The sequence below is a fragment of the Berghia stephanieae genome, chromosome 6, assembly GCF_034508935.2.
Source record: "Berghia stephanieae isolate SIO BIC M18660-M18661 chromosome 6, UCSD_Bste_1.3, whole genome shotgun sequence".
Lineage (NCBI taxonomy): Eukaryota > Metazoa > Mollusca > Gastropoda > Nudibranchia > Aeolidiidae > Berghia > Berghia stephanieae.
In genome coordinates this window covers 44,114,456-44,140,955 of record NC_088365.1, presented here as the reverse complement: position 1 = coordinate 44,140,955, position 26,500 = coordinate 44,114,456, and the positions used below count along the sequence as shown (strand labels likewise).

General features: G+C 36.2%; 1 protein-coding gene across 7 annotated transcripts in view; it reads left to right on the top strand.

Annotated features, from left to right (window-relative positions):
• The window catches only part of LOC144975081 (uncharacterized), a 259,024-nt gene that overhangs the window by 36,232 nt on the left and 196,292 nt on the right, over window positions 1-26,500 (top strand). For 4 of the 7 annotated variants that reach the window (XM_078918783.1, XM_078918782.1, XM_078918781.1 and 1 more), the window contains one exon: window positions 9,045-9,177. The exons of the other annotated variants lie outside the window; for them this stretch is intronic. The gene's annotated coding sequence lies outside the window, so the exon portion shown is untranslated. The remainder of the gene's footprint in view (window positions 1-9,044; window positions 9,178-26,500) is intronic. 7 annotated transcript variants of the gene reach the window in all.

Below are 26,500 nucleotides of genomic sequence, written 5' to 3'. Positions count from 1 at the left end.
CGATATTGTTACCCTATTTTTCTCAACTGTAATTTGATAAGTGGAAAAAACAACACATTAAAAAAATATATATAGCCAGAAAACTCGGCCTTCACATATTGATCGAATAAACTGACGCTTGCTATATCTCTCACTCACTCACTCACTCATTCATTCATTCCCAGGACCGGATGATCGTCGGGGGGACTCGCGAAATGCAGCCTTCACAACACAGTGCCACACACTATCTGGGTCATTGGCTTTCTCTGTCAGCTCATACAGCGTCATTCCTGTCCATTCTTTGGTGTTATCCAACCACACAATATCTGGGTCATTGGCTTTCTCTGTCAGCTCATACAGCGTCATTCCTGTCCATTCTTTGGTGTTATCCAACCACACGATACTTGGGTCATTGGCTTTCTCTGTCAGCTCATACAGCGTTAATCCTGTCCATTCTTTGATGTTATCCAGCCACCCATTATCTAGGTTATTAGCTTTCTCTGTCAGCTCATACAGCGCCAATCCTGTCCATTCTTTGATGTTATCCAGCCACCCATTATCTGGGTCATTGGCTTTCTCTGTCAGCTCATACAGCGTCAATCCTGTCCATTCTTTGATGTTATCCAAACACACAATATCTGGGTCATTGACTTTCTCTGTCAGCTCATACAGCGTCATTCCTGTCCATTCTTTGATGTTATCCAGCCACCCATTATCTGGGTCATTGGCTTTCTCTGTCAGCTCATACAGCGTCAATCCTGTCCATTCTTTGATGTTATCCAGCCACCCATTATCTGGGTCATTGGCTTTCTCTGTCAGCTCATACAGCGTCATTCCTGTCCATTCTTTGATGTTATCCAGCCACACAATATCTGGGTCATTGGCTTTCTCTGTCAGCTCATACAGCGTCATTCCTGTCCATTCTTTGATGTTAACCATCCACATTTTCCTTTTGTCTTCCTCTATCTTCTTCTTCTTTGACCTTCTACATTACCTTGCACGATCAATAACTTTCAAACCTGGTGCTTCAAGAAAGAAAGATCGCACCTTCAGTAGGGCAGAGCATATTTGACGTCATACCTTCCTCTTTTCCGGTTCCAGAATCCTTGACAGTGTGTATGTAACCAGTCCTTCGGAGGACTTACAATGATAGGTTACACATTATTAGATCAGGCGGCATAACTATTTTCGTATCAGAGTGTAAAGGCAGATTCTTATGATTACGGGGCATAAAAAAAAAGCCAGGTTGAATGATCTTTATTGACGACCAGCATTTATTGAGGCTAGAAAATAAAATGTCATCACTTTGAGATCAGAAGATCCGTTGTTCTGAAGGACCACTTTTGTGTCTCCATTTTTGTTGACGTAATTTTAATTTTATTCGTGGCGATATTCCATTAATTTTGATGATGACGATGATGATAATAATAAACCATAGTATGTATTTTAATGTCCAGATCAGCTGTACATTAACAGTTCAAATAGTAATGACGGAAATGACGTGATTATTCCGTACGCCAAATGCCCATCTCCTCTCTCTCTCTCTCCTCTCTCTCTCTCTCTCTCTCTCTCTCTCTCTCTCTCTCTCTCTCTCTCTCCCCCATCTTTATCTCCTCCACCCCACCCCCACCCCTCGATCCCTTTACCTTTCCACCCACGTAAATTAGTCTTCTCTTTCCCTCACTAATCGTTCCGCACTGTATAAACTGCCCCTTTGTTATTTACTTTTCTGTCACTTCTATTTTGAGCTTATTTACTCTTCATATTCCCCGTGTATTAAAAAGACAAATAAATAAACTATTTTATAAATGGCCACTTTTATTTTAATGGTTTTACTTCAAAGGTTTCTCTTTCGCGCCGTGACGTGACCTTGATGGGTGTGGGTTTTGTGGATTTGTCTATCTGTGTGTGTGTCACAAAGTGCGCACGTAAACCGTATGCTTATGTAGCGCAGTTTGCAACCTTGTTTATGTGTGCTATATTCAAGCTACGACACCGATCAATAACCAAACACAATACGTTGATAAAGGTTTTGAAGCTAAATGAAGATATATTTTATTACAATATAACAAAGATATTATGAGATATGAAGATGAAATGATAGATGTCATAAGTATGAAATCAAATGGATGGATGACAAATTGATGGAGATGGTGTGATGATGAATATGATATGAAAGCGATATGAAAATATATAATTAAATCAATTAATTATCAATACTTTACCAAACCGCTACCACATCAGACAATCTCACAGATAGGTTGCAACCATCACAGTCATACAGGCAACTAATAATTAACTAACTAACTAAACACAATCCAGACGTGTAGAAGAAAGCCAAAAGAGTGTCCTTGATATTCAACAAAAACTGTAAGGTTGTTCTAATATTGTTAATTTGTCTCTTCTTGAAATTGTTCTGATTTCACAGTATTCATAAACAGATCAATTGTTTCTCAATGTTCTGATATTAAAATAAGCAAATGGTTCTTCACAGGTAACTTATAAAACAGGCAAATGTTCAGTTTCTATTAGTGTCAAGCTATGAGCGTATAGCCTAAAGTTGGCTTGTTAAAGCCCAGCCTCCAACGGCTCATTCACTTTAAAGAAAGAAAATGATTTTGTTATAATATGATAATCATACGAATATAACTCTATCTATATTCGAACTCACTCAATATGTTTACTTTAAATGAGTAAATATTATTTTACTTTAACAAATCAATTTATTAATGTTGATTAATATTGCTTTACTTTGTAGATATGAAATAATAATGCTTTATAGCAAGAAAAGCTTATTTTCTTTACAACAAGAATATATTACACAATTAATTTCATTATCTGATTAATTAATTGAGAATCAAAATTTAAAGTGATATTATGATATTGATATCAAAACACAATCATAATTGTAATCACAACATATTATTCAAAATCTCACCAGAGCCGAACAGATTATTGAAATCACAAATTAAGTCTACACAAGACTTTAATCAAACTCTATACAAGAGTTATAACACAACTTGATTCAGCTCAAACTTTGAGCACCACAAAGTCTACACAAGACTTAAATCACACTCTACACAAGAGTTAACACAAAACGTGTTTCAGCTCGAACTTTGAGCACTACAAAGTCTACACAAGACTTTAATCCAACTCTACACAAGAGTTAAACAAATGAGCCTAAAAGACTCCGCTGTGGTTATCGCTTAGAGACTATGAGCCTAAAAGACTCCGCTGTCTGGTCTCTTTTGAGACAATGAGCCTAAAAGACTCCGCTGAGTGGTCTGAAGAAACTGCTCAAAACTCTGGCATTTATAGGCAAAAATCAAGCAAACGAAGCAAAATTCTACCCACACAAACGGATGTTAGTCATATCCGTAAACATCTGAAATTCCTTAAAACTCCCCCAGATTCCATAATCATGGACAACAACAACCCATCCTGATACCGGACATCCTCATATCAAGGATAAATAAATTCGTCAGCCCCATAGTTACGAGATATCAATCAAGCCATACCATAACAAAGTCACTCCCGTAGAATACAGGGATCCTACTTTGCTTATAAGTTTACGGAGAAAACAAGATTGATGCCTTTCTCACATAACACCCACACTACGTAGTTTAATTCAAACTTCCGGGCCATAGGTGCATGATCTGATAAGACCTGTATCAACAAAAGAAGGGTTGTTCCGGAGGGATTACAATAACAACAACAACTAATACTACGACGACGTACATCCTGTCGTAAACTGACGCCTACACGGAAGCATTTCGTTACAGTGTGTGTGTGTGTGTGTGTGTGTGTGGTGTATTGGTGCCTGGGTGGAAAATCTAGATTCCGAGTTTAATTTATTGATGACGTTCTATAGACTATGTATGTATGTATGTATGTATGTCATAGTCCTGTCCCACTAATTGGAGGCTGGATCGGGGTTGCCAGTGTGGCGTTTTTGATGCCAGACTCCAATAACTTAGCTTTTAAAAAAAAAATCATTTTAAAAGTTGTTTGACATGAAATAATTGGTTTTGGCATTTGTTTGTTTTGATTATTTATTCATTGTCATTAAAAAAAAAATCCTTTGATTTAGTTGTGGGTTTTTTTCTTTTTAAAAAACAAAAGATTTCGGCATATGTATGTGAAGAAAGTGATTTTGAAATTTTTTTTTTTTTAAATGAACTTTTACATGGCGCAATATCCACTAAACGTGTTCAAAGCGCTTTACAAAGGGTCCCTCTGACCAACAACTCATTTGATTTTACCTAAATTTACTATCTTCACTCTTAAACTTGCAAACGGACCTGCCTAGTACTACGAAAAATTCGTACCTCGATTTCAGAACTTCATAAACATTTCTAAGTCATAAAAACTTATTGAAAATGAAAATTGATTTCAGATTACATATTTTAAAGGACTTTGAGGTGCCATCCATCTAGTCCTTGTGAGGATAAATTGTTGTTTAAATAATAATAATAATAATTATTATTATTATTATTATTATTATTTTATTATTATTATTATTATTATTATTATTATTATTATTATTATTATTATTATTATTATTATTATTATTATTATTATAATAATTATAATAATAATTATAATAATAATAATAATAATAATAATAATAATAATAATAATAATAATAATAATAATAATAATAATAATAATAATAATAATAATAATAAATAATAATAATAAATGACATTTGTAGAGCGCTTTACCCCGTTGTCACAGGCTCTAAGCACTTTACAGTGATATGAAACAAACCATATTACGGAAAACAAGTGTTGATGGAAAAAGTGATACGGATTCAATTTATCAACAACAAAATATGATAATGGTATTGCAACTTTTGGTGTAAAAAGATAAAAGATTTGAAAGTTGTCAACGAATCCAAGCATCTCATGTGTGGATGGGAGAGAGTTCTAAAAATGGGGGACCGAAAATTGAAAAGATTGTTCACTTATTTCACGCAATGTATAAGGTTTGACAAAGATTAATTGGTTTTTGCTTGACCTCAAGTTTCTTTTCGGGACATTTATGATTAGAAGGCCTTTAATATAGGAGGGACTGTTGGTGCTCAAGGATTTGTAGACAACAGTACAAATCTTACAGGAAACTCTTTTTTCCACAATAAGCCAATGTAACTCACGGAGAAGGAGAGTTGCTGACGGGTATTTTCGGTTATTGCGTACAATGATGTGACTGTTATTTTGAGCAACTTGAAGTTTACTCATTTTGTCTTTAGCTAGATTCACCCAAATGGAGTTAACATATTTCAATTGGGATAAAACAAGGGAATTAATCAAAAGTTCTGCTATATGCTTCGGTATTAAATGACGAATTTTGCTTTTTTTTTCATATCAATGTACATAAATTGCATGGTGTTATTCATGTTGCTTGTCATGGAAAGATCTTTATCAATGATGACGCCAAGGTTTTTTTTTTTTTTTGCTTTATTTAAGAATTCTATTGTACTATTTCCAAGAGTAATAGGTGATTTATTTGCTTCTTCAAGGATACTCGGCCTTCCACACATTAAAATCTCAGTTTTACTATAATTTAATTTTAATTTGTTATGGTACATCCAAGATTTAATCTCATTAATACAGCTCGAAATTCGTTGTATTAAGAATTGTAAATTACTTAGGGGTACTGAATCATAAATTTGAGTATCATATGCATTAAAATAACTCAGATTGAATCACACTAGAAAGGGGTTGCATATATTCTGTAAAAAGGACAGGGCCAAGAACAGATCCTTAAGGCACTCCAAAGTTTAGTAAAACTTGCTCTGACTGAGCACCATTCACCATGACAGTCTGCCTATATGATGTAAACCGTTTAAGGGCAATTCCTTTTGCGCCGAACGTAGTCTACTTAACAAAAAGAATGTCATGGACAATGGTGTCAAAAGCAGCTGAAAGATCTAAAAGGCATAATACATTGTTATTGTTAGCATCGGCATTACATAACATGTCATTAGAGATTTCAAGAAGCGCCGTTTCAGTACTGTGTTGCTGTTTGTAGGCTGACTGAAAGGGTTGTTCCAAACTGTTGTTCTTAAGATGAGATTATAATTATGTCAGTACTACCTTCTCCAAAAGTTTTGACAGAAAAAAAGTAAATTTGATACAGGACGATAATCGTTTAATATATTGTGGTCCAGTGATGGTTTCTTCAAAAGTGGTTTGACGAGGGCACTTTTAAAGCACGATGGAACTTCGCCAGTCATTATGGATGTATTTATTATTGATGTAACGGATGGTAATAATGTATCGATTGAGTTGGCCGAAAGCTGTGCTGGTAGGGATCAAGGTCGCAGGATTTAATGGGGGCTTTTTTATCAACTCTTTTATGAAACTGGATGAAACTTGTCTAAAGGGGTACCACAGAATGTATTTGCATCTAAAGATGGTTCATGTTGAACGAATTTTATGGATTTTGTCCTAAAAAAAGTTTACTGGTCTGGAGAAATAATTGAATTTTGAGTAAGTATTGTTTCTAAATCGCCTCTGAAATTGTCCAAATTAATCCCTTTGATGTTTCTTGTTGATGTGGTGGTGTTTTCTTGGCATGATTTTGAAACGTCGAGATTGAAAGAGATGAGGGAGTGGTCCGAAAGGGGGAGGTAATCGATGATGGCGTTGGTTATTTGGGACTCTGAATTTTCCACAATTACCCAATCTAAAATATGACCAGCAGAGTGGGTTGGCGCTGTTACGAATATCGGCCCTAGTGGTTGTCTTGATAATGATAAGTTCCTCAGAGTACTCCTTCAATTACACAACACCCCTGAACCAGACTGCAATCTTTTACCAGCCCAGATCATTTTCGGCCAACCTATTCAGAATTCTCTTTCATTCACAATCTCACGTGCAATCATTGTGGTGTGAAGTGTGGGCAAACAAAGGAGACACGCTATACACATGTTTCACAAGGTTATCTGAGGCTCTAAATGAGCATGAGAAATCACTACTCCCTCTCAATATGGGTGACAAATGAGGTCAAAGTATTTGTGATGAGCTAAAGTGCAGCTAAAGTGCAGGAAGGTGAACATGAAAATTAATCCAGTGACCGCAATTAATTGTGTTTGTGTGTGTGTGTGTGTGTGTGTATGTGTGTGTATGTGTGTGTGTGTGTATGGAGAGAGAGAGAGGGAGTTTGTTTGAAGGGGTTTTACGGCGCTTACAACACTGGTTGCAGTAGCATTGGTGGTGATAGGGGTGGCGTTGTGGTGGTTGTAATAGTAGTTGCAGGGATGGTGATGTGGTGGTTGTAGTGGTGGTGGTAGGGATGATGATGTAATGGTGGTTGTAGTTGTGGTCTCTGGGGTTCGAATCCCGCCTTGGGCGGGGAAATGTTGAGTCCTTGGAGAAGGATTATAATTTACTCGCGGCATTCTTTTTTCGCACTCATATATAAAATGAGTACCTACTGGAATTGTATCTTGTGTATGGGTGAGACTTTTAGGTGATCTCAAACTAAGTAATTTGATATTGTGCTCTTGGAATCTACATCGGTTCCCTTTTGAACCAATTTCGACTTTGTCTTACTTTTTCTTGAGTGCTTTAATTGTAATTCTAGAACGTTTTAGTATTGTTCTCCTTTTTACTGGCGCCGATATGACCTTAATGTGTTTCAAGCACTGTAAAACCCTTGAAAACAAAACAAACCTACATACCTATTCACCTATCTACCTATCTGCCTCCATATCTACTTGCTTGCTCTCTTTAATATAATAATTATTATCTGCGAGTAACCTAACTCCTGGTCAAAACATCTAATTATGTTAATCGGCCACTGACCTCAACCTCCCCCCCCCCCCCCCCCATTTCCCCCCTTTGCTCCCGGTCAGATTTCCATCTACACACTATCACTCCAGACCTGTCGACTACTACGAACAATTCGTAGAATTACGAAATATTGGATCCTATTTCAGAAATTCATGAGCATCTCAAAGTCATTAAAACTCATTGAAAAAGAAAGTTGCTGCCAGACAACACAATTTTAAGGATTTTGAAGTGTTATTTATTCCATGTGGAAGTCATTTTTGATCTATAATAGTTAACTGTAGCGACTACAATTTTTATCGTCTAAAAACAACGATTTTTTTTCATTTTTACGTTGGCAGGTCTATATCACAAACCCCTTGCCTACCACAACAATGTATGTTATTCTACCGGTCACCCTACTACAAGTATACTCTGTGCGGCTATAGAAAATATGCGCTTGACTAAGAAGCTCACAACATTGCCATCCGGAAGTATAATGGACCAACATACAAAACTATGTGTGACTTTAAACGTTTATAGTTTGGATAATACAGTTTAGTGAGAATTACTCATAAACGCGGATGGCAAAAGAAAAAAAAAAGGAAAAACAATAACAAAGACCCGAATGACGTCAACTTCAGTCTATCTATTAGATCGGAAGGTCCTGGGTTTGAGCCTCGCTCGGCGCATACTTGGGTCTTCGGGGAAAGGCTCTTTACTCACGATTATCTCACCGTATTCAGGTGTAAAATGAGTACTTGGCCGTTGACAGCGTTGTCTCTGTTGGAGAAAAAAATTGCAATATCGCATAAACAGGCGTCATGTCTCGTTCTATACTGTGTTATGTGTTGCTGTTGGTCAGGAACCTTTTGTAAAGCGCTTTGAGTACGTTTAATGGATATTGCGCTACATAAAAGCTCAAGTTTTGGAAAATGATGATTAAAATGTTGCTGCTCGAAGCTCGAAGAAATAAATAACATTTGGAAATGAAATAGAAGCTTCAATTTAAATCAACGAAAACAGATAATGTGGACGTATCGGGTTTCCCCTTTATCAACAGAATGAAATACTAAAGATGAATGAGACGTTTCACTGTTTTTGATGTTTTAATTATTTTTTTTCTGTTTTTTTTTAAAAATATTTTTGTTTTGTTTTTGTTTTTATTGTATTGTGTTTACATTCGGACTACTGTCCGAGGGGCGTGGTTATGTTCCCTTCTACTAGGTGTGTATTGCATTTTCTTGGTCTCATTGTGATTTGTGTGTATTTGTTCTTTTTCTTTCACAGAATCCTAACACGGCTGGCTGGCTACACACTATATGTCTCAGACTTTTTCTGGATTATTATAATACGACAAATTATTCCAGTACGTGGGTTATTCCCGAAGTCGAACAAGGGAGGAATATCTATTTGTTGATAGGTAAGTAGTTGATGTGTGTACCTTAACCTTCTAGCAAATTATGAACTAGGATTTAATAGTCTGATGTCACGTCCGCCCAGCAACCAGCAGCTTGGTTCTAAACAAAAAAATCGGTACTTTTTATTCTTCATGCTGGCTAGAACTTTTTCACATGCCCTGTGATCAGAATGTATAAAAGTTAAAACATGATAAGATTTATAATGTTTTTCTCCTCTGGATTCACTTTTATGCTCGTCGGAGAAGTATTTCATAAGGGCGTCCGCCGTTGTTCTGATAGTTCAGAACCAGTTACTATGCGTCATTCTGAAGGAAGTGACATAACAACTGTTGAACCCTATTAAGGAGCAGGCACCGGTGTAAGACAGAGAACTGAACAAGTGTGTATTTTTCTTTCTTGCTTTGTTTGGCACCTTTCATACACACTTTTATTCAGTTCTTTACCTCAACCCTCCCCTTGCCATCTATAGGAAAATCTTCACATTCGTTATAACACAAACAACAGTTTTTTTATTCAGATTTGTTTCACCAAGCTTTTATTTTGCTCAACAAAATTATATGAAGACTCTTTTTCCAAAACTCGTTAAGTCGATTTTTCTACTTTTTAAGATTTTTCATCCGTGAGATAAGATGAAATGTAAATTTTATTTTAAGCATCAATTGACACAAGAATTTCACTAGATTTTTGTGAATTTGAAGTTCAAATATGATAAAATAATAGACCGGATGAGAAATTAGAGGGGGAATAATCATCGACGTCACACGAGATCGATTGCGGAAAGTATATATATTTATATCACGTTATTAGTGCTTATTTTCAGTATAAATATTTAATTTGTGTGTTTGTGTGACATTTCAGTAAAAATCTTGAAAGTGGTCGATACTTAGAGCGTTAACCATTTCGTCGTCTAGTCAATGTAAATAAGTAGTCTTTCACAAGGCTTTCATTGATGAATATTGCGCTATATAACAGCGATGGTTCGCATGGCGTCGTTGATTTCACGTGTGCTGTCTGTTGTAAGTGAAGTTAGGTCTTTTTTTTTTGTCGATGCTGTACGTTTAGCCAAAATACTCACAACATCCGCCAGCCGTACTAACACATAAAACTATGTCGTGTCATCTTGAACGTTTATAATAATAATGTAGTCTTGATAGAACGCAATGAGTATCATTCATAAAAGCGGCTGGCTAAATCTAAAGACAGTAACGAAGAGCTGAATGACGTCAATTTCTTTCCTTCTACAACTTATATTATCTTTATTAAAAGGACTATAAACGTTCAAGGTCACACACAGTTTCATGTGTTGTTACGTTACATCCGGCTGGCGGATGTTGTGAGGATTTTACCTCAACGCATAGCATCGATACCTGAAATCAACGAGGACATGTTCACCTCGTCACAGACGTTGACATCCAAATCAATATTATGGCATATTTATTCTTATGTAGCTACAACACAAACACACTCGCTCGCCAGTCGATATTGAGGGAAGACACATCGTATCGTCTGCGAACCAAAGGTCAGTCGAGGTTGACCTCTCATACCAACTAACTACGTAAGCAAAACCTGCTGGGTCTAGGCTAGGCTCTCCACTCTCCACAACCCACTGCTTTTATTTTAATGTTTGCTGTGGGTACTGAATAAGTACTTTGAGAAAACACGTATTCAAAACTTTGGGAAAAAAACAAACAAAACAAACAAACAAACAAACTCGTCCTTCGAATTAAATTTCGATCGATTAAATTTAGCTTCGTATAGACAAGAACTTACAAGCCAGGGACTTCCTTGAAGACTTTCGTGAAGTCCCGGATTTTATAGGTTTTTTGGGGTTTTATTTTCTAGGTTTTTTGGGGTTTTATTTTTTTTGTTTGTTTTTTTATATATTTCTTCTTAAGATGCATCATTTTAATCTATGATGTCTTGAAGGGCGAATTTACTGACCACAAATTAATTGTAAATACGTGGAGTTTTATATATAGATAGAATGCGCTTGGCCAAGGAGTTCACAACATTGCCATCCGGAAGTATAACGGACCAACACACAAACTCTGTGTAACCATGAACTTTTATAGTCTGGTTAATACAGTTTAGTGAGAACAACTCACAAACGCGGATGGCAAAAACAATAACAAAGGCCTGAGTGACGTCATCTGCATACTATATATATATATATATATATATATATATATATATATATATATATATATATATATATATATATGCCCTTTAAAAAGCGCTTTGGGCACATTTAGTGGATATTGCACAATATAAAAGCTCAAGTTTTAATTTTGATATTTAAGATGTTTTTGTTTTTTCTGGCAAAACAAAAAAAACAAATTGAGCTTTTATATAGCGAAATATCCACTAAACGTGCCCAAAGTGCTTTACAAAGGGTCCCTGACCAACAGCACCACGTAACATGTAGAACGACAAATGACGCCTGTTAGGCGATATTACAATTTTTTTATACAACAGAGGCAACGCTGTTAACGACCATTTTACACCTGAGTATGGTGACAGAATTTGAGTAAAGAACCTTTTCCAAGGACTCGACTATACGCCGAGCGAGGCTCGAACCCAGGACCTTCCGATCCGAAAGCGAGTGTCATACCACAAGACCACATTGCTTTCAAGATGGGATGAAAAAGAAGTGAGAAAAAAAAGTGTTTATGTTAGTTGACCAGTTCTTGCCTTTGGCCGTGCCTTTGCCTTAACACGCTGTTGCTGTTGGTCAAAAAAGCTGATATACAGAGAAGTGATAAGACATGGTACGAGGTAAAAAAAAAAAAGTTATCTCACGATAGAGAAGGATGGAAACTGTTTGTCTGTGGCCTGTACCCTGACCCAGGCAGGGTGAAAAAGGCGATGATGATGATGATGATGATGATGATGATGATGATGATGATGATGATGATGATGGTGATGATGATGATGTTGGTCACGGACCCTTTGTAAAGCGCTATGTGCACATATAGTGAATACACAATATAAAAGCTCGTTTTTAATTTGAAATTTTAAGTTCTTTTTTTTTTCTCTCATTTTCTTTTCTGACCAAGATGGAATTTAAAAAAGTGTATTTGGGAGTTGACCAGTTTTTTGCCTTTGGTCGTGCCTTAGCCTTAACGCAGCCTTGTCTAAATAGCTTAGCGCCTGCTTAATGTCCTACTACCTACTCTCATTGGTGAAGTAACGACCGACTCGGCCAGTTTGGGACGAAAACCCATTCGAGGCGGGATTCGACTAATATGTTTAGTGAGAACTACTCATAACCATGGGTGGATAAAAGTAATAACTCAGAAAGCTGAGTGACGTCAATTTCGTTCCTTTTATAAACGATAAAGTTGACAAAATTTTTGTTTCTTGGTGTTAGTTAAGGTGGCTGGCGGATTATGTGAGTATTTTAATTAAACGCATTTCATCATTTGAATAGATGGAACTAAATTGACGTCACTTTGTATTGTTTTTAATTAGCCTCCCATTTTTATGATGATTAGTTCTCACTAAATTGTATCGATCAGACTAAAAGTGCTCAAGGTTAACATAGTTTTGTGTAATCGGTACCGTATAGCCGACTGGCGGATGTTGTGAGCATTTCAGGTAAACGCATAGAATTAATGGAATACTTACCTTACCTTACCTTACCCGGGTTCCATCTCTTTCCAGAGGTCGGATGTCATGGCCTTCCATCCTTCACGGTCCATTGCAGCCTCGTTACAGTCTGCCATGCGCCGTCCTGTAGCTTCCTTGATGCCATCTGTCCAGGATTTCCTTTGTCTTCCTCTGCCCCTCTTTCCTTCAATTCTTCCCTCCATTATCCTTTTTTCGAGACTATCATGTCTTCGCATATGTCCAAAATATGACAGCTTTTTGTGCTTCACAGTCAAAAGAAGTTCTTTTTGTTTTTGGCCCATTAGGTCGAGGACTTCGATGTTTGTTTTTCTTGCTGTCCAAGGTATTTTCAGTATTCTCCTGTACGTCCACATCTCAAAAGCTTCAATACATTGTTCTGTCTGTGCGGTTAGTGTCCACGTTTCACAACCATAAAAGAAAATGGACCACACATAGCATTTGGTGCATCTCATTCGTGTTCTGATGGAGATATTTGTGTTGTTGAGGATTGGCTTTAGTTTCATGAACGCATTTTTGGCCAGCATTATTCGTCTCCTGATCTCTTTGTCAGACTTTGCATCGGATGTTACCAACTGCCCCAAGTACGTGAACTCCTTTACTTGTTCCACTGGACACTCTTCTATTTCTATATCTATGTCTATGGGCTCTCTCTTTTTTGTTATCACCATTGTTTTTGTCTTCTTCGCATTCATGAACAGCCCCTTTTCTTTACTCTCTTCGTTCACTTTTGAAATTAGCTTCTGTAGGTCTTCCTTACTTTCCGCCAACAGGACAGTATCGTCAGCGTAACGTAGGTTGTTGATGTTGTGGCCACCAACCTTCAACCCTTGTGCTGTTTCTACTTGCCGAAAAATAGACTCTGTGTATAAATTAAACAAGCAAGGAGACATAACACATCCCTGGCGCACTCCTTTCTTGATTTCAATTGCATCTGTTGTATCTGCCTGCACTTTTATCTGAGCCTTTTGCTGCCAGTACAGATTAGCGATTAGAGCCACATCATTCTCTTCTACACCTATTGCCACAAGGTCCTGGATAAGTTTCTGATGACTAACAGAATCAAATGCCTTTGAGTAGTCGATAAAACAGGCATATATGTCTTTTTGGACCTCTAAGTATTTTTCTGACAGGATTTTTAAGTCAAAAATTGCCTCCCTGGTGCCACTGTAATCCAGTTTGCTGTTCTGAAATCTCACGATCTACTTTTGACGAGATTCTTTTCAGGATTATTGTCAGGAGGAGTTTCAGTAGATGGCACATAAGACTGATTGTTCTGTAGTCCGAACACTCAATTGCACCCGCTTTCTTGGGTAGCAGTATGAAGATAGAAGTGCGAAGGTCTTCTGGGATGTGCGTTGACTCGTATATATCATTCATAAGGTCCGTTATCACATCAACACCAAATTCACCCAGTGCTTGCAACATTTCTGTTGACACCCCATCTATTCCATTTGCCTTCCCTGTTTTCATGCAGTATAGGGCTTTCTCTACTTCTGACCTTAGGATTGTGGGTCCCCGTAGAAAGGACTGTATATGGTTGTCACCTCTGTCCGCATTGAATAGCTCCTCCACGTATTCTTTCCATCTATTGGCGATTTCTTCCACCTCAAAGAGGAGTCTACCTGATTTATCTTTGATGCAACCGCCAGATTGAGCGTTTTTATATGTGAATTTCTTGATTTCAGCAAACATTGGTCCAGGGTTTCTCTCATGTGATAGCTTCTCAATACGGTGGCACTTTTCATCAAGCCAGTCTTCTTTAGCCTGGATACACTTTTTCTTTACTGATTTGTCCAGTTCATTGTACCTAGGGGTGCCCTTTGAATGTTTCCGTTCTCTCATAAGATTCAAAATCTCATTCGTCATCCATTCTTTCTTTGCCTCTTTAGATTTTTTGTTTAGCATTTTCTCGTTTGTAGTTGTTATTGCACCTTTAAGAGGACCATTGTTTATCAATTCTACTCTTATACGTTTCTTCTGTTTCTTTATTTGTGTCTTCTTGTTCTTCCATAAGACAATAATATGTATTTTCTACTTCTACAGCATATTTCGCTCTTAGCTCCTCGTTTCTAAGTTCAGCTAGGTCGTACTTTATGTATTCGTCCCTTTTCTGTTTGGGAATTTTTAATTTAACTTTTATTTTCACCATGATGGGAACATGGTCCGATCCAATGTCAGCACCCGGGAAAGTTTTACATTGGGTCACACAGTTTTTGAATCTGGTTTTGATGAGAAAATAATCTATTTGGTTTCTGTATATATCTCCTGGGCTCTTCCAAGTGTATAGGCGCCTCTTTGGTTGTTTGAATATGGTGTTTATTATGGTCATGTCGTGGGATTCGCAAAATTGGACCAGACGTTCACCCCTCTCGTTGGACTCTCCTAGACCACAACTTCCCATGCACGGTGAGATTGCTGCGTTTCCAACTTTCGCATTGAAATCCCCCATTACGACAACAATGTCACTTGATTTTATGCATTTGAGGGCCTTGTTTACATTTTCATAATGTGCCTCGACCTCCTCATCTGGGTGATCACTCGTTGGTGCATAAATTTGTAGGAGCACTAAATCAAAAGGTTTAGCTTGGATTTTGCACATTAGGATGCGGTCGTTCACGGGCCAATACCCAGTTACTGATTTAGCAATTTTGTTTTTCATCAGGATGCCAACGCCTCTGTTGTGCTGAGTATTTCCGGAGTAAATAAAAGTGTGGCTGTCTCTTTTTATTATTCCATTGTCTTTCCATCTTGTCTCTGAGACACCAAGGATAATGGAATACACCTTACTACTAATCCCTTTCTCTGGCGGTCGTCCGTCACCTTGAAGTGTGACGTCATTTTCGGTCAGTTTCTGGCTATGAGTTTCGCATCTCATCTCGCCGTTAAAGGTTCAACTATAGCCTCTGTTCTCTTGTGCCGTACTCTGGAAAAACACATGTTTAAAAATTAGGCCAGAAATCTCATCCTTCCAATATCGATGATTTAAATGACTCATCTTGACAAACATTTTTTAAAAAGAACCAAAATAATCTCAAACCCGGGACTTCGCCGGCGATATTCGAAGGACAAGTTTTCTGGCCAATTTTTTAGATATGTGTTTTTCCAGAGTACGGCAGCTGTTGTGATCAGTGTTATTGACCAGCTTGTTGCAATGCAGTGGTCAAGTGTGATTGGTCATCGTTTCCGAGGTTGTTACATAGTTTGATTTAGCGGACACAGCATGTCATGTCCTGTGATGCCCATAGCTACCTTTCGACCATGTCAGACAGCCGAACCAGTCAGCTCGTAGCGTAGCCATTGTTGACTTATAGCCTGACACTGACCAAAAAAATGACGCCAAAAGACCAGTCTTTGGCCACAAAAGAAAACGAATCGTGAGTTGTATTCAATAGTTCAACCAATGGAATCACTTGTTTCCTTGGGCTCTACTAAAGACAATTCACTTGGCGCTGCACAAACCTTAAAAATGACGTCAAACTATAAGTCCTCGGGGGTTCTTGTGTCAGGCTTAATAAAGTTAACCATGGCCACGCCGGAACCCACTAGGACTGGCAGTTTAACGTTATTATTATTATTATTATTATTATTATTATTATTATTATTATTATTATTATTATTATTATTATTATTATTATTATTATATTATTGCTGTTGTTGTTGTGTTGTTGTGTTGTTGTTGTTGTTGTTGTATTAATCAATTATTGATATTTTTTACCTATCATCATTATATTATTATTTATTATATTATTATTATTATATTATTAATTATTATTATTATTATTATTATATTATTATATATTATTATTATTATTATAATAATAATATTATTATTATTATTATATTATTAATTAATAATAATATATATATAATAATAATAATAATAATAATAATTATATTAATAATAATCATAATAATAATAATAATGATAATAATAATAATAATAATAATAATAATAATAATAATAATAATAATAATAATATAATATAATAATAATAATAATAATAATATAATAATTTAAAATAATAAAATAATAATAATAATAATAATAATAATAATAATAATAATAATAATAATAATAATAATAATAATAATAATAATAATAATAATAACAATAATAATAGCAATAATAATAACCAACGTCTCTTGTTGACGCCATTGAGTCAAATTCACACCAACGGGGTGGAACGAGAAAACAAAGGGCGATACCAGTGTTCACTGGCCACAGACCACATCACCCCCACCATTACAAACCATCACGACCCCCACCCACATACACAATTGATTTAAAACCACGATCATTGCCATTGTCGTTGTCGTCGTCGTTATCGTCAGCACCACCACCATCGTCATCGCTGTCATCTTCCATATCGTTGCCACCACGACCACCATCACCATCGTCGTTATCATCAGCATCACCACCCCCATCCAATCTTATTAGTTTACGGCAACAACGGCGGCGACAACAACAACAACAACAACACACAAAGGAGTACAGATGACGAAAACAATTTGAAATGTGCTCTCCTGAATGCCCGCTCTGTGCGAAATAAAGCTGTATTAATAAACGATTTTATCGTCGAAAACAAATTGGATTTATTCTTTATTACAGAGACTTGGCTAACATCTTCTGACACTATAACCATAAACGAGGTAATCCCCAGCGGCTATTCATATCATCAAGAAAACAGAGACCAAAGACGTGGGGTGGTTTGATGTGTGTTTTTAGAGACCAATTGAATATTATCAAACGAGAAAAACAAAACTACGACTCATTCGAATGCATCGAAATTCACTTTACTCATAATAACAGACATTTTAACGTCGTAACCATTTACAGACCACCACCATCAACTAAAAACAAGAGCACAAATACAACTTTTATAAAAGAATTTGAAGATTTTCTCCACGTAAAAAACACTGAGAATCGAGAAATTATTATTTTAGGTGATTTTAATTTTCATGCCGAGATTTCGGACAACTTCACCAAACTTCTAGAAATATTCGATGTCAAACAAAATGTCAAAGGACCAACTCACGAGGGTGGACACACCCTCGATCTCGTTATCACACGGTCCATAGATACTTCCACTCGTGAGATCAGGATCGGAAGCCCAGACATTTCAGACCACCACCCAGTAGTTTTTAAGATCAATGTCCCTGTCCCAATTTCAAATCGGCGTACAGTCCGCTATAGAAAAACGAAAAACATAAACCACACCAAATTATTGGACCAAATTCGGGAGTTGGACATAAATAATGTTATAAATACACACGGCGTTACAGAGAAATTAGATCTCCTCTACACATCACTCAATAAGTGTCTGGAAAATCATGCGCCCCTCAAGTCCAGAACGATCGTCCTAAGACCAAATTCCAAATGGTTTACTGCTGAAATACGAAAGGCCAAACATGACAGACGTCATCAGGAAGGTATTTGGCGTAAGTCTGGACTTGAAATTCACAAGCAAATTTATAAAAAAGCCAAAAATTATACCAATCAATTAATAGTCAGTACCAAGCGGCAATATGTGAAGGACACTCTGATAAAAAGCAAACTTGACTCGAAAAAGCTTTATAATACTGTCAAAGAAATGATCACACCATAGAATACAAATAATTTACCAACAAATACATCTCCAAAAGAACTCTGTGACAAATTCAACACCTTTTTCATTGAGAAAATTTCCAACATCCGACAGGAACCAGACAACGACAGCCCCCCAAATCTACATCCCAGCACGACATCACGAGTTGAAACAACAAGCATGACTTCACCAATGAAAACAACAACAATGACAAGGCACGTGACGTCGCCTGGAAGATCAACATCAATAAAATGTTAACGTCGTTTGAACCCTTAACAATAGAGGAAGTTAAAAATATTTTGTCAGATATGCCTAATAAATCATGCCCGCTAGATAAAACACCAACTTGGCTCATAAAATCATGTTCAAATTATCTTGCTCCAGCAATTGCATCTATCGTAAATGAAAGTCTAACGTTGCCCGATTTTCCAAATATGCTGAAACATGCCTTGGTTAGACCCCTGAAGAAAAAAGCAAATCTTGACTGCAATGAGTTAAATAATTTTAGACCTGTGTCAAATTTAAATTTCATTTCAAAATTAATCGAAAAAGTCGTTGCTGCTCGTATTATTAACCATCTAGAGACGAATGCCTTAAATGTTAAATTTCAATCTGCCTACAAAGCCTCCCATAGCACGGAAACGGCATTACTTAAAGTTTTTAATGATATTGTAAATGATATAGATAATAAAAGTGCTGCGATGCTTGTTTTACTAGATTTAAGTGCGGCATTCGACACTATCGATCAAAATTTACTTTTAACTAGACTACGTGATCAATTTTATATCAGTGGCACAGCTTTGGGCTGGTTAAAGGAATATTTGTTTGAAAGAACTCAGTCAGTAATTATAGAAAACCATGTATCAACTCCATCCAGATTAACGTGTGGAGTGCCTCAGGGATCTATTCTCGGCCCCCTCCTTTTTACAATGTATACTGCTCCCCTCTCTCATATGTTATCCACTTTTCCCATTGATTTTCATTTTTATGCTGATGACACTCAGCTGTATACAAAACTCAATAATGATCCAGAGCTGTCATCATTATCTGTTATGGAAAATTGCATTGCCAACATAAAGGATTGGATGAAACTAAACAAACTTAAATTTAATTATGACAAGACGGAAATGATAATTTTTGGAAATAGGTATCAACTCTCAAAAATATCTACAAATGAGATACTAGTGGGTGAAAATGCTATTAAACCTAGTTCTTGTGTGAGAAATCTTGGAGTGTATTTAGATCAAGGGTTATCCATGGAAGATCATGTTAAAAAAATATGCCAATGTTGTAACTATCACATTAGAAACATTGGAAGAATCAGACATTATATTGATGAAGATATTACAAAGATGCTTGTTAATTCGTTTATTACTAGCAGATTAGATTATTGCAATTCCCTTCTCATTGGCTGTCAAAGTAGATTAATTCATCAACTACAAAAAATTCAAAATAAAGCGGCTAGACTTATAAAATTAACGAAAAAAAAGAGATCATATAACACCAGTTCTCCAGGAATTGCACTGGCTTACTGTGAAGTATAGGATAGAATTTAAAATATTGTGCTATGTTTTTAGATGTCTGGATGGATTGGCTCCTGAATATTTGCAGGAACTGATTAAAAAATATGAACCCACTCGAAATCTAAGATCATCTCAGTCCCAACTTCTAAAAGTTACCATCTCAAAATCCACGCCTATGGAACGCACTTAGTCCTCGGACAAAGTCCTGTGAAAACTTATCATCTTTCAGGAAATGTCTGAAGACTGAGTTGTTCCGCGAGGCTTATTTTTCATGAAATGGATGTTGCTTTGATTCTGTTTTTTGTATGCATGCTTATTATGTATCATGTAGTGTCGTGATTTTTAATTTTGTTGTTTTTAAACATTTTTATTTTTATTTTTATTATGTAAAGCGCCGCAGAGCACGATTAACGTGGATGTTTAGGCGCTATATAAATTCATTATTTACTATTTATTTACTATTTTACTAATAACAATAATAATCATAATATTGAATGTGGCTGTATGTCACCACGTCGTTTCCAACCGGAGAGGAGATTGACCGCTGAACTGGTTTGATCATTTTAATAAGAGTGCGAGGTTGACGTATTTGTGATGAGTATGTCAGTGTGTGTGTGATAGAGAGAGAGAGAGAGAGAGAGAGAGAGGGAGAGATGAGAGGGGGGGGAAGAGAGAGAGGAGAGAGAGAGAGAGGGGGGGGGAAAGAGAGAGAGAGAGAGAGAGAGAGAGAGAGAGGGGGGAGAGAGAGAGAGAGAGAGGGGGGGGGAAGAGAGAGAGAGAGAGAGAGAGAGAGAGAGAGAGAGAGAGAGAGAGAGAGAGAGAGAGAAAGAGATATAGAGAGGGAGGGAGAGAAAGAAAGAGAGAGATAGAGAGAGAGAGAGAACGAGCACGCGATTTGCGGTATGTGGTAAGTAGTAAGCATAGCGTGTAATATTATAGGCATCAAACTAGCCTATGATATTACATGTATGTATTCAGGTATGGAGCGATAGCCGTGTCCAGCAGGCATGATTTGATATGTCGAGGCGCGCCGTTAAGGCGAGTCGGTGCTGGTCACTCAGCCCTCTAGTTTCTCGTCTTGTGTGCTGATGGTCAGTCAGTCAGTCAGCCAGGTAGCATAGCACGGCTAAGGCATGGATCTAGGCATGGATGGTTGTTGATAGAAAGCATGCGGCGGCTGCAGACCTGGGTCATTTGAGGTCATCGCTGACAGGTGACTGACCACCCTATACCCTGACCGTGGATTAAATATAATATATAGTAGTAAATGTAGATAGATGACCAGCTGTTATGTCGAGGCGGTGGGGTGGGTGATATCATCATCTCAGACGTGCCTACTACTACGAAAAATTCGTATTTATACGAAGTTTTGGCTTCAACAGCAGGAATAACTAAAACATTTTTGACTCAATACAACGTGTTAAAAACAAACCATCTATTCAGGGATTTCATATTTAATACTGCCAAGGGTAAAATATTAATTTGTAAAGTTAATTATAGTAACTTCTATTTCTTTCCTCTGAAAACTACGAATTTTGAACATTTCAAGTAAACAGGTCTGAATCTGCTAAACGTGGCTGGGGGATTTGGTGGATGATGATGCGGTGTTAAGTTAAAGCCAGCGTTTATCAAATTATGCACGATATACTCGTATTACACGTTGTGTGTTGCATGGCATCGCGTAGCTCGGTGTGTAACTAAGTACGTCTTCAGTGTAAATATCAGTGCTATGCGTTTATATAAAATACTCACAACATCCACCAGCCGAAATTTAAAGTTAAATATAGATAGAATGCGCTTGGCCAAGGAGTTCACAACATTGCCATCCGGAAGTATAACGGACCAACACGCAAACTCTGTGTAATCATGAACTTTTATAGTCTGGTTAATACAGTTTAGTGAGAACAACTCACAAACGCGGATGGCAAAACAATAACAAAGGCCTAAGTGACGTCATCTTCGAACTATCTATATTTAATTTTGGCCCTAAAAATCAACCGCAGACCGTGAACAAAAGACCCATAGCCACTTGAAATGCTTGCCTATCACCCGGAGTACACAGCCCACAGATCCTGAGCATCATTCACAATTTTAACACAAATGATTGAAAAATGCCTTTATCAGTGTGTCAAAATATTGTGAGAAATACTCACTAACTTGTGTGTTTGGCATGTACGAAGGGTATCTCAGGCCTTTTCAGACAGGAAATAAATAGTCAAGGAGACGAAACGGGGTAAACGGCAGGACATGTTGAGTTCAACAGTCGTGACGTCACTTCCCTCGTAATCTCGCTTAGTACCTGGTTCTAAACTTTCGAAACAATGGCGGACGCCATTATCTCCATCACCGCCCTTATGAAATACTTCTCCGACGAGCATAAAAGTGTATCAGAAGATAGATTTATTGTAAATCTGATCATGTTTTTACTTTTATATATTCTGATCACATGGCATGTAAAAAAAAAAAAAGTTCGAGCCATCATAAAGAATAAAGAGTACCGATTTTCTTTCTTTAGAACCAAGCATCTGGTTGCTGGGCGGACGTGACATCAGACTATTTTTCTGATTGATTAATGCTCAGTAACGGACGAACCATCCCCGATAATGATACCGTGTTATAGTAAATATATAGATGAAATCGTTGAACGTCTTGGTGGTAAATATGCACATAAGTAAATACCGCGTTCTCAATCATGGTATGATTATTCTTGTTGTATATAGATATCGGTTGCCATGGTAACGCTTGTCTCCTAATAATTATCCAATCAAATGCTTTTACATTGGGTGGAGTGAACGAATTTGTCTTGAATGATGACAGCAATTATTACATTGTCGTCATCGCCTCATTATTGTTATTATTATTATTATTATTATTATTATTATATTATTATTATTATTATTATTATATTATTATTATTATTATCACCACCATCATTATTTTATTATTATTATATTATTATTATTATTATTATTATTATTATTATTATTATTATTGTTGTTGTTGTTGTTGTTGTTGTGGTTGTTAATCATCATCATCATAGTTATTGGCTGGGTCCACGCAATGTCTTGGTGATGGTTGTGTGACTACCGATGGAGATACGATTGATAAGAGGTTTGTTGGTCTTGTGGTATGACACTCGCCTTCGAATCGGAAGGTCCTGGGTTCGAGTCCCGCTCTGAGTGGCGCATAGTCGAGTCCTTGGAGAACGTATGTTTGTTTGTGTGTGTGTGTGTGTGTGTGTGTGTGTGTGTATGTGTGTTGGTCAGTATTTGGCTATAAATGTTTACGAAAGCTACGCGTCGACTCTGTAGAACGTCCTTACCGCGGCGAGGCGATGGATGCCGTGCTATTGAGACCTAGGCATCAACTACCCATCGACGCCAATCTTTTTTATTATTCTCCGTTGTATTCTGGCGCTTTTTTACTTCTTTTATTTCTTGTTATTATACTCATTCACATCCGAGTCGAGTGGGTTTATTGTAATTTATGGAAAAGTTGGGGCCAGAATTGTCCAAGATCAATGTCAATATATATATGTATATATATACATATATATATATATATATATATATATATATATATATATATATATATATATATATATATATTACATATAAAGCATTATATGATTTGTAAACATTTGAGTAGAGGTCCTCTTAGTCTTAGTGGGGATCTGTGCCTATGCCAGGATGAGACATTTAGGTGATCTCAAACTGAGTACACTGATATTGTTCTCTTGGAATCTACATCTGTTTCTGATTTGAACTAATTCCCCTCCGTCGTCCTTTTTTTTTGGGTGTACTTTAATTGTAATTCTAGAACTTTTTACTTTCCCATTTTCTTCCTATTTACTGGCGCTGATATGACCTACAAATGTGTTGCAAGCGTCGTAAAATCCTGAAAAGAGACAAACAAGACAAATCCAAACACCGTAGTGCCGTTGAGGAAAAAGGGGCCACATATCAATGACGTGAAGGTTAACATTCTTTCTCTTATTTTTTTTTTTTTTTTTATGGCCAAAAACAAAACAAACAAAACAATGCAAAACAAACAAAATTTAAATAGGAAAAAAAAAAGAATAAGAAGAAAAGAATAGAAGGCAAAGAAAGAGAAAGAATGGAGGAGGAAAACAAAGAGAAAAAAAGAGAAGAGAGAGAGGGGGGGGGGGGGCAAAGAAAAGATTGCCTTAAAGAGTTCAGACCGTGGTGTATTCAATCGATGTCAATTATCACAGTTCAATATCAACTACGCATTGTCTACATTAAATATGACGTATGGTGAACAAACACACACACACACACACACAACCCATTGTCAACGTTAACATTTTTTTTGGCCAGAAAACGCGTCTTTCGAAAATCGATCCATTGAAATCATCCCCAGTTCGTCAAACTCTCTCAAACCTAAGACTGAGCCTCAGTCCCAATTTTTAGATTATTAGAATAATAATAATAATAATAATAATAATAATATTAATAATAAAAATGATAATAAAAATGATAATAATAATAATATTAATAATAATAATGAATAATGATAATGATAATATAATGATAATGATATATATAATAATAATAATAATAATAATGATAATGATAATGATAATGATAATAATAATAAATAATAATAATATAATAATAATAATATAATGATAATAATTATAATAGTAATAATAATGATAATAATAATAATAATAATAATAATTATAATAATAATAATTATAATAGTAATAATAATGATAATAATAATCATTATAATAATAGTATAAACAAGATGAGGAATATTTAATTTTAATCAGCGATATCATTTTGATTGACTGGATTTCCGGCTAAATTATTTTTGTAAAATGGGCTTTTTTTTTCTCCAAAGTATGGCAGTATTATTGCTTCCGACTGCTGTTGTTGTTGTATGGAGGTCAATGGCCGTCTCTAGGTATTACTCGACTGTTTCACAGACATATATACATAAGAATGCCTTTGATAAATATCTTACCAACATTATATTTGATGTTGGTGAATAATGTAACATGCCATTGGATATTATTGTATTTTGTATAACAATTATTTGACACTCTCGAATGTGCAAGTTTTACATGCCAAATGAATGTAAATAGAGTTAATTATACTAAGAATATTGAATATGACACTTATTTGTGTGATATGTTTAATTCTCAATATTATGAAGTAATTGACCTTGAATACTAATTACCTATATGATTGATAAATTGTATATATGCATAATAGTGACACAGATCATTTAAAAGATTTTAGAACTTATTAGCTCTTAAACGATACTATATATATATATATATATATATATATATATATATATATATATATATAATATATATATATATATATATATATAGATCGTATGCGCTTGGCTAAGAAGCTCACAACAGTGCCATCCGGAAGTATAACGGACCAACACACAAAACTGTGTTTAACCATGATCGTTTATAGTCAGGTTAATACAGTTTAGTGAGAATAACTCATAAACGCGGATAGCAAAAAACAATAACAAAGACCTGAGTGACGTCAACTTCGAACTATCTATCTATCTATCTATCTATCTATCTATCTATCTATCTATCTCTCTCTCTCTCTCTCTCTCTCTCTATATATATATATATATATATATATATATATATATATATATATATATATATATATATATATATATATATATATATTCGGTTTGAGTAAATCGATAGCTTTGTAAGATATCATCAAACTGTTTTGTTGGGGGTTTTTTGTGTCACATGTGAAGAATTTATTACAGTTTTCATTGATATAAATTTTAACACTGAGTGCTCTTTGACAGCTGAACTATGACGTCATCAGTGGGGGAAAAGGGTTAAATTTGACATAAATCGTAATTTATTTTGGCTTTGTCCGACAAGATTCTCGGAAGTGTATTTCATTTTTAACATGTCAATCTAAGAAGGATGTGAAGAGCAATGGCACACGTCACACGAAGACAAAAATAAACAAGAGAAGCCCTTCATTTTGTCACATTACTGATGCTGCAAAAGACGTGGGATGAACTGGAGAGAAGCTTGTGGATTATCATTCAACAACGCACATGCGGCTGTGTGGTCTAGTGGTATGACACTCGCTTTCGGATCGGGGGGTCCTGGGTTCGAGCGAGCCTCGTTCGGCGCATAGTTGAATCCTTGGAAAAGACTCTTTACTCACATTCTCTCATCGTACTCAGGTGCAAATTGAGTACCTGGCCCTTAACAGCGTTGTATTTGTCTGCAAAAAAAATTTGTAATATCGCATAACAGGCGTCATGTCGCATTCTACATGTTAAGTGTTATGCTGTTTGCCAGGGGCCCTTTGTAAAGCGCCTTGAGCACATTTAGTGGATATTGCGCTATATAAAAGCCCAAGTTTAAAAGCTCAATATGGTGGTGATCGCGTGGAGCTTTAACCCTCTCCTTAACAACCATAGGAAAATCGTCACGTTCGTTATGATAAAACCAATAATTTCTCATTCTGATGTCAATTTTACATCACAAAATAGAAATAATATTATTTTGTTATCGCGATAGAAACTTGAAACTGTCTGTCGGGCTCGGTTTG